This window comes from Xenopus tropicalis, chromosome 8, assembly GCF_000004195.4.
Source record: "Xenopus tropicalis strain Nigerian chromosome 8, UCB_Xtro_10.0, whole genome shotgun sequence".
Classification (NCBI taxonomy): domain Eukaryota; kingdom Metazoa; phylum Chordata; class Amphibia; order Anura; family Pipidae; genus Xenopus; species Xenopus tropicalis.
In genome coordinates, this window is record NC_030684.2 from 133,981,661 (window position 1) to 133,991,370 (window position 9,710).

A 9,710-nucleotide genomic window follows, 5' to 3' on the forward strand; every position below is an offset into this window, starting at 1 on the left:
TGCCAATCTCTAAACATAACCCAGTGTAATCTGGCTGCTGGTTATTCGGATCCCTTGTCATGCAGCCCCTGCGCTTATATCTCCAGGGCTTTCCTATCTCTCTTAAAGATATGGGTGCCAGATGGGCAAAGCAACCCAAGCTCAGGCACACATTTGTGGTCACTTTGATTCACATGGTTATAGAGAGTATTACTAGTAGGGTAGACAAAACCTTTAGTACAAAAAAAAAAAAGTTAATGTAACCCCATAAAACCACACTGGAACAACAACCTTTCAACTGCCTTTAAAGGAGACATATACAATAAATTTTCACTTTATCTTAAAAAGCAGCTAACACAGAAAAATTGAATACAATAAAGTTTATTTTCTACCTACTCTTCAAGAAGGCTGTTAAATCCCTGCTGAAACACTGCAGCCCCTCCCATCCACAGGGCTTCCGGCCAGAAGCAAGTCTCTGTCTTCAGCTCGGGCCGCCGGCCCTAGCTTCTTTCCCATAGACACGCTGCAGCCAATGAGAGAGGAGTGGGCGTGAGATGTGGGCGGGGACTTTGGTGATGTCATTTCCCCGCCCACGTCAGTCACGCTGGGGTCCTTCTCTCTTGTTCTGCTCCCAGCCCCGCCCAGCCTTCCTGAAAAGCTGTTCACTTGGCTGGCAGCGTCTGTGACTCGATCCTTGTAAGTAAGCCTCTTAAATCTCTTTATTGAAAAATAATATTTTGCCAAAAAAAACGTTTTTCATACTAAAGGAGTCTATTCTATAGACTGTACCTAATGAAAAGAAATGTGTTTGTTTTTACATGCAACTCCCTGCAACTTGTACTTTGACACCTAAACTGTTTTTTTTTGTATTTTCTCCTGCAACAACTCCCTGCAACTTGTACTTTGACACCTAAACTGTTTTTTTTTGTATTTTCTCCTGCAACAACTCCCTGCAACTTGTACTTTGACACCTAAACTGTTTTTTTTTTTGTATTTTCTCCTGCAACAACTCCCTGCAACTTGTACTTTGATACCTAAACTGGTTTTTTTTGTATTTTCTCCTGCAACAACTCCCTGCAACTTGTACTTTGATACCTAAACTGGGTTTTTTTGTATTTTCTCCTGCAACAACTCCCTGCAACTTGTACTTTGATACCTAAACTGGGTTTTTTTGTATTTTCTCCTGCAACAACTCCCTGCAACTTGTACTTTGATACCTAAACTGGGGTTTTTTTTGTATTTTCTCCTGCAACAACTCCCTGCAACTTGTACTTTGACACCTAAACTGGGTTTTTTTGGTATTTTCCCCTGCAACAACTCCCTGCAACTTGTACTTTGACACCTAAACTGTTTTTTTTTTTTGTATTTTCTCCTGCAACAACTCCCTGCAACTTGTACTTTGACACCTAAACTGGTTTTTTTTGTATTTTCTCCTGCAACAACTCCCTGCAACTTGTACTTTGATACCTAAACTGGGTTTTTTTGTATTTTCTCCTGCAACAACTCCCTGCAACTTGTACTTTGATACCTAAACTGGGTTTTTTTTGTATTTTCTCCTGCAACAACTCCCTGCAACTTGTACTTTGACACCTAAACTGGGTTTTTTTGGTATTTTCCCCTGCAACAACTCCCTGCAACTTGTACTTTGACACCTAAACTGTTTTTTTTTGTATTTTCTCCTGCAACAACTCCCTGTAACTTGTACTTTGATACCTAAACTGGGTTTTTTTGGTATTTTCTCCTGCAACAACTCCCTGCAACTTGTACTTTGACACCTAAACTGGCTGTTTTTTGGTATTTTCTCCTGCAACAACTCCCTGCAACTTGTACTTTGATACCTAAACTGGGTTTTTTTTGTATTTTCTCCTGCAACAACTCCCTGCAACTTGTACTTTGACACCTAAACTGGGGTTTTTTGGTATTTTCCCCTGCAACAACTCCCTGCAACTTGTACTTTGACACCTAAACTGTTTTTTTTTGTATTTTCTCCTGCAACAACTCCCTGCAACTTGTACTTTGACACCTAAACTGGGTTTTTTTTGTATTTTCTCCTGCAACAACTCCCTGCAACTTGTACTTTGACACCTAAACTGGGTTTTTTTGTATTTTCTCCTGCAACAACTCCCTGCAACTTGTACTTTGACACCTAAACTGGCTTTTTTTGTATTTTCTCCTGCAACAACTCCCTGCAACTTGTACTTTGATACCTAAACTGGGTTTTTTTGTATTTTCTCCTGCAACAACTCCCTGCAACTTGTACTTTGACACCTAAACTGGGTTTTTTTGGTATTTTCCCCTGCAACAACTCCCTGCAACTTGTACTTTGACACCTAAACTGTTTTTTTTTGTATTTTCTCCTGCAACAACTCCCTGTAACTTGTACTTTGATACCTAAACTGGGTTTTTTTGGTATTTTCCCCTGCAACAACTCCCTGCAACTTGTACTTTGACACCTAAACTGGCTGTTTTTTGGTATTTTCTCCTGCAACAACTCCCTGCAACTTGTACTTTGATACCTAAACTGGCTTTTTTTTGTATTTTCTCCTGCAACAACTCCCTGCAACTTGTACTTTGACACCTAAACTGGGTTTTTTTGGTATTTTCCCCTGCAACAACTCCCTGCAACTTGTACTTTGACACCTAAACTGTTTTTTTTTTTTATTTTCTCCTGCAACAACTCCCTGTAACTTGTACTTTGACACCTAAACTGGGTTTTTTTTGTATTTTCTCCTGCAACAACTCCCTGCAACTTGTACTTTGACACCTAAACTGGGTTTTTTTGTATTTTCTCCTGCAACAACTCCCTGCAACTTGTACTTTGACACCTAAACTGGGTTTTTTTGTATTTTCTCCTGCAACAACTCCCTGCAACTTGTACTTTGATACCTAAACTGGGTTTTTTTTGTATTTTCTCCTGTAACAACTCCCTGCAACTTGTACTTTGACACCTAAACTGGGTTTTTTTGTATTTTCTCCTGCAACAACTCCCTGCAACTTGTACTTTGACACCTAAACTGGGTTTTTTTTTGTATTTTCTCCTGCAACAACTCCCTGCAACTTGTACTTTGATACCTAAACTGGTTTTTTTTTGGTATTTTCTCCTGCAACAACTCCCTGCAACTTGTACTTTGATACCTAAACTGGGTTTTTTTTGGTATTTTCTCCTGCAACAACTCCCTGCAACTTGTACTTTGACACCTAAACTGGGGGTTTTTTTTTGTATTTTCTCCTGTAACAACTCCCTGCAACTTGTACTTTGACACCTAAACTGGGTTTTTTTTTGTATTTTCTCCTGCAACAACTCCCTGCAACTTGTACTTTGACACCTAAACTGGCCGTTTTTTGGTATTTTCTCCTGCAACAACTCCCTGCAACTTGTACTTTGACACCTAAACTGGCCGTTTTTTGGTATTTTCTCCTGCAACAACTCCCTGCAACTTGTACTTTGATACCTAAACTGGCCGTTTTTTGGTATTTTCCCCTGCAACAACTCCCTGCAACTTGTACTTTGATACCTAAACTGGCTGTTTTTTTGTATTTTCTCCTGCAACAACTCCCTGCAACTTGTACTTTGATACCTAAACTGGCCGTTTTTTTGTATTTTCTCCTGCAACAACTCCCTGCAACTTGTACTTTGACACCTAAACTGGCCGTTTTTGGTATTTTCTCCTGAAACAACTCCCTGCAACTTGTACTTTGATACCTAAACTGGCCGGTTTTTGGTATTTTCCCCTGCAACAACTCCCTGCAACTTGTACTTTGATACCTAAACTGGCTGTTTTTTGGTATTTTCCCCTGCAACAACTCCCTGCAACTTGTACTTTGACACCTAAACTGGCTGTTTTTTGGTATTTTCTCCTGCAACAACTCCCTGCAACTTGTACTTTGATACCTAAACTGGCTTTTTTTTGTATTTTCTCCTGCAACAACTCCCTGCAACTTGTACTTTGATACCTAAACTCGCTGTTTTTTGGTATTTTCTCCTGCAACAACTCCCTGCAACTTGTACTTTGACACCTAAACTGGCCGTTTTTTGGTATTTTCTCCTGCAACAACTCCCTGCAACTTGTACTTTGACACCTAAACTGGCTGTTTTTTGGTATTTTCTCCTGCAACAACTCCCTGCAACTTGTACTTTGATACCTAAACTGGCTTTTTTTTGTATTTTCTCCTGCAACAACTCCCTGCAACTTGTACTTTGATACCTAAACTGGCCGTTTTTTTGTATTTTCTCCTGCAACAACTCCCTGCAACTTGTACTTTGACACCTAAACTGGCCGTTTTTTGGTATTTTCTCCTGCAACAACTCCCTGCAACTTGTACTTTGATACCTAAACTGGCCGTTTTTTGGTATTTTCCCCTGCAACAACTCCCTGCAACTTGTACTTTGATACCTAAACTGGCTGTTTTTTGGTATTTTCCCCTGCAACAACTCCCTGCAACTTGTACTTTGACACCTAAACTGGCTGTTTTTTGGTATTTTCTCCTGCAACAACTCCCTGCAACTTGTACTTTGATACCTAAACTGGCTTTTTTTTGTATTTTCTCCTGCAACAACTCCCTGCAACTTGTACTTTGATACCTAAACTCGCTGTTTTTTGGTATTTTCTCCTGCAACAACTCCCTGCAACTTGTACTTTGACACCTAAACTGGCCGTTTTTTGGTATTTTCTCCTGCAACAACTCCCTGCAACTTGTACTTTGACACCTAAACTGGCTGTTTTTTGGTATTTTCTCCTGCAACAACTCCCTGCAACTTGTACTTTGACACCTAAACTGGCTTTTTTTGTATTTTCTCCTGCAACAACTCCCTGCAACTTGTACTTTGATACCTAAACTGGGTTTTTTTGTATTTTCTCCTGCAACAACTCCCTGCAACTTGTACTTTGACACCTAAACTGGGTTTTTTTGGTATTTTCCCCTGCAACAACTCCCTGCAACTTGTACTTTGACACCTAAACTGTTTTTTTTTGTATTTTCTCCTGCAACAACTCCCTGTAACTTGTACTTTGATACCTAAACTGGGTTTTTTTGGTATTTTCCCCTGCAACAACTCCCTGCAACTTGTACTTTGACACCTAAACTGGCTGTTTTTTGGTATTTTCTCCTGCAACAACTCCCTGCAACTTGTACTTTGATACCTAAACTGGCTTTTTTTTGTATTTTCTCCTGCAACAACTCCCTGCAACTTGTACTTTGACACCTAAACTGGGTTTTTTTGGTATTTTCCCCTGCAACAACTCCCTGCAACTTGTACTTTGACACCTAAACTGTTTTTTTTTTTTATTTTCTCCTGCAACAACTCCCTGTAACTTGTACTTTGACACCTAAACTGGGTTTTTTTTGTATTTTCTCCTGCAACAACTCCCTGCAACTTGTACTTTGACACCTAAACTGGGTTTTTTTGTATTTTCTCCTGCAACAACTCCCTGCAACTTGTACTTTGACACCTAAACTGGGTTTTTTTGTATTTTCTCCTGCAACAACTCCCTGCAACTTGTACTTTGATACCTAAACTGGGTTTTTTTGTATTTTCTCCTGTAACAACTCCCTGCAACTTGTACTTTGACACCTAAACTGGGTTTTTTTGTATTTTCTCCTGCAACAACTCCCTGCAACTTGTACTTTGACACCTAAACTGGGTTTTTTTTTGTATTTTCTCCTGCAACAACTCCCTGCAACTTGTACTTTGATACCTAAACTGGTTTTTTTTTGGTATTTTCTCCTGCAACAACTCCCTGCAACTTGTACTTTGATACCTAAACTGGGTTTTTTTTGGTATTTTCTCCTGCAACAACTCCCTGCAACTTGTACTTTGACACCTAAACTGGGGGTTTTTTTTTGTATTTTCTCCTGTAACAACTCCCTGCAACTTGTACTTTGACACCTAAACTGGGTTTTTTTTTGTATTTTCTCCTGCAACAACTCCCTGCAACTTGTACTTTGACACCTAAACTGGCCGTTTTTTGGTATTTTCTCCTGCAACAACTCCCTGCAACTTGTACTTTGACACCTAAACTGGCCGTTTTTTGGTATTTTCTCCTGCAACAACTCCCTGCAACTTGTACTTTGATACCTAAACTGGCCGTTTTTTGGTATTTTCCCCTGCAACAACTCCCTGCAACTTGTACTTTGATACCTAAACTGGCTGTTTTTTTGTATTTTCTCCTGCAACAACTCCCTGCAACTTGTACTTTGATACCTAAACTGGCCGTTTTTTTGTATTTTCTCCTGCAACAACTCCCTGCAACTTGTACTTTGACACCTAAACTGGCCGTTTTTTGGTATTTTCTCCTGAAACAACTCCCTGCAACTTGTACTTTGATACCTAAACTGGCCGGTTTTTGGTATTTTCCCCTGCAACAACTCCCTGCAACTTGTACTTTGATACCTAAACTGGCTGTTTTTTGGTATTTTCCCCTGCAACAACTCCCTGCAACTTGTACTTTGACACCTAAACTGGCTGTTTTTTGGTATTTTCTCCTGCAACAACTCCCTGCAACTTGTACTTTGATACCTAAACTGGCTTTTTTTTGTATTTTCTCCTGCAACAACTCCCTGCAACTTGTACTTTGATACCTAAACTCGCTGTTTTTTGGTATTTTCTCCTGCAACAACTCCCTGCAACTTGTACTTTGACACCTAAACTGGCCGTTTTTTGGTATTTTCTCCTGCAACAACTCCCTGCAACTTGTACTTTGACACCTAAACTGGCTGTTTTTTGGTATTTTCTCCTGCAACAACTCCCTGCAACTTGTACTTTGATACCTAAACTGGCTTTTTTTTGTATTTTCTCCTGCAACAACTCCCTGCAACTTGTACTTTGATACCTAAACTGGCCGTTTTTTTGTATTTTCTCCTGCAACAACTCCCTGCAACTTGTACTTTGACACCTAAACTGGCCGTTTTTTGGTATTTTCTCCTGCAACAACTCCCTGCAACTTGTACTTTGATACCTAAACTGGCCGTTTTTTGGTATTTTCCCCTGCAACAACTCCCTGCAACTTGTACTTTGATACCTAAACTGGCTGTTTTTTGGTATTTTCCCCTGCAACAACTCCCTGCAACTTGTACTTTGACACCTAAACTGGCTGTTTTTTGGTATTTTCTCCTGCAACAACTCCCTGCAACTTGTACTTTGATACCTAAACTGGCTTTTTTTTGTATTTTCTCCTGCAACAACTCCCTGCAACTTGTACTTTGACACCTAAACTCGCTGTTTTTTGGTATTTTCTCCTGCAACAACTCCCTGCAACTTGTAAAGATCAGGCAGCAGCACAGGACAGCTATGTGCAGACTGGTAACAGATACACAGGCAGGGAGGTGGGAGGGGTTTCCCTGCTACAGCAGAGTTCAGCCTGTCAGTCAGTGCTGTGACCATTTCCTGTGGGAGAATGAAGAGACACTCCCATCTCTCATTTCAGTTTAGCTTCAGAGGAGTGAAGATCTCTCTGCAGCTCTGATATAAAAACGATTTTAGCAGGTAAAATGCATTCAAATCGTTTTTTTTCTGCAAGATTACATAGATTGAAGAAAGATGAATCATATAACTGAATATGAAGGTGATATGAAATGTCTAAGGTAAGCTGATATATAAGGGGGATAGATCTTCAGTTGCTCAATGCAGCCAATCTGTGTGTCTTATTATTAGTTGAATCATAATGTTCATTCCATAGCTCAGCCAATGTCTCTTGTGTTACAGGCACATATACAGCTCTCTCCTTATCATATACCAATGGCCATAATGGAAACTCTGACACAGGCAAAACAGTTCTCTTCTCGATGCCTAAAACACTTTAACACTATTAGGGCCATAGGAGAAAATGGTAATCATTGCGATATGAAATCCCTTTTCCTAAATAAATGGCTATTAAATCACCAATTCAAACATAATGGCGGTGGGACCAAGATTGTGGGTAACCCAGTAGTGGTATTAAGACTAAGTAAGGCAAAGTCAAGAACTTTGGCACCCAAGCCAAGGGTAGCTAATTGCTCCTTAATCACTACCACCACTCCCTATTGTGCCACCAAACCATTTCCACTGACTGGAAGGGTTAGTGGCAGTCATTACACAGGAATGGTGAGGAGAGACAAGGGACTGGCCTGATGATGAGCCCTTCAAATAGTGTGCTGCTATACATACCACTATAGACATGAAGGCTTATTTATGACTGGAAATGCAATTGTGAGGGATACTCTTTATGCAATTGCACTGTAACTACTGCTGTTATATCCAGTTAGTCAAAATCAACACAACTGCATGTGTGCCTAGTTACAAATCAGGTGTATTTGCACTGAATATTTTCAAAGACTAAAGCTAAGGCTAAAGAATCCATATTGGGGGAAACTGGAGAGAAGCTAGGCACAGAGGCCACCATGGGAAAATGACACTATTGAAATGATATAAATGTAAAATGACAAAAGTAGCACAGAAGGGCATTTAGGGTTTTAATATTTTTTTTATTAAAACTTTACAAGAAAAGATTTACATAACTCAGACTTACATGCCGGCCAATTTCAACTTACACCCTAAATCTCCCCCCGCCACCCCAGTCCACTGGCCAAATGTCCCGTTGAAAAACTTGACAATTGGACAAAACTAAGTCTTAGTCCTAGGAAGAGTCTATGCCTTTGGATTTCTGGAAGGGGACGATGGAAAATCAGAACTAATTATATCCATAGGAATTCGTTGCTCCCGGGGGTCTGAAGGAGTAAAATCCAATATAGTGAGCTTGGCAGGTCCAGAAAGCTCCAAGTCCCATGTAAGAGAAGGGGGAAAAGTGAGGTATACAATGAGGGGAGATGAAGATAAAGGGAAGAGGGTGCAATGTAGAGGTTAAAGGGGAATTTAAAACAGAAAGTAGTGAGATTAACAAATATATAATGGTAGAGAGAGTAAGTAGGCCAATTAAATGACAATCTACTGCAGGGATAAAAGGGGCTCTGTATTTGTTTTGCTGGAACTCAGTTGGCTCGGAGTTTGAAGGTCTTTGTAGGTAGAAGCCAAGTAATAGACTTTGTGTAGAACTGGTTGCACTGTAAGGACATCCCTCTGTATCCAGGAAGGCGACTCCACATATAACATATACAACATCAGTATCTTATACCATATGCAGTATATTTTACACTGGAGTTGCAGACAGGCGCATCTGGCACATTGAGCGCATCAGCATTCAAATATACTTATATCTTTTTACTTATGTAACCCTTTCTTGGCACACTCACTTCTTTGGGCTGTATACTCGATTAACAGGAGATTTTTTAGTTCCCTTTGCAATAGTGAAAGATACTGGGAACTGGGATTTTAGCACAGTGCTGCCACCTAGTGGACATTGAGGAGCACATCTCAAGGGGATTTCCACTAGAAATAATTACACACAGTTGCAGCAAGGATAACTTTATATAACCGTTGGAATAGAATAAAACAAGTTTATGGATAACTGATTATCCTGCCCTGAGGAACCCGTGCAGTCTATCCACTCCTGGCACAGTCTCTGTAGGTGCCCAGTCCCAACTTGGATCCGGATAGACCACAACCCTTTTTATTTACATTACATTACATTTACATTAACATTTATTTATAAAGCGCCAACATACCCCACAGCGCTGTACAATAAGTGGGTTTCATACATTGGACATACAGAGTAACATATAAAGCAATCAGTAACCGATACAGGAGGGGAAGGAAGCCCTGCCCAAAAGAGCTTACAATCTACCTTATTATTATTAAC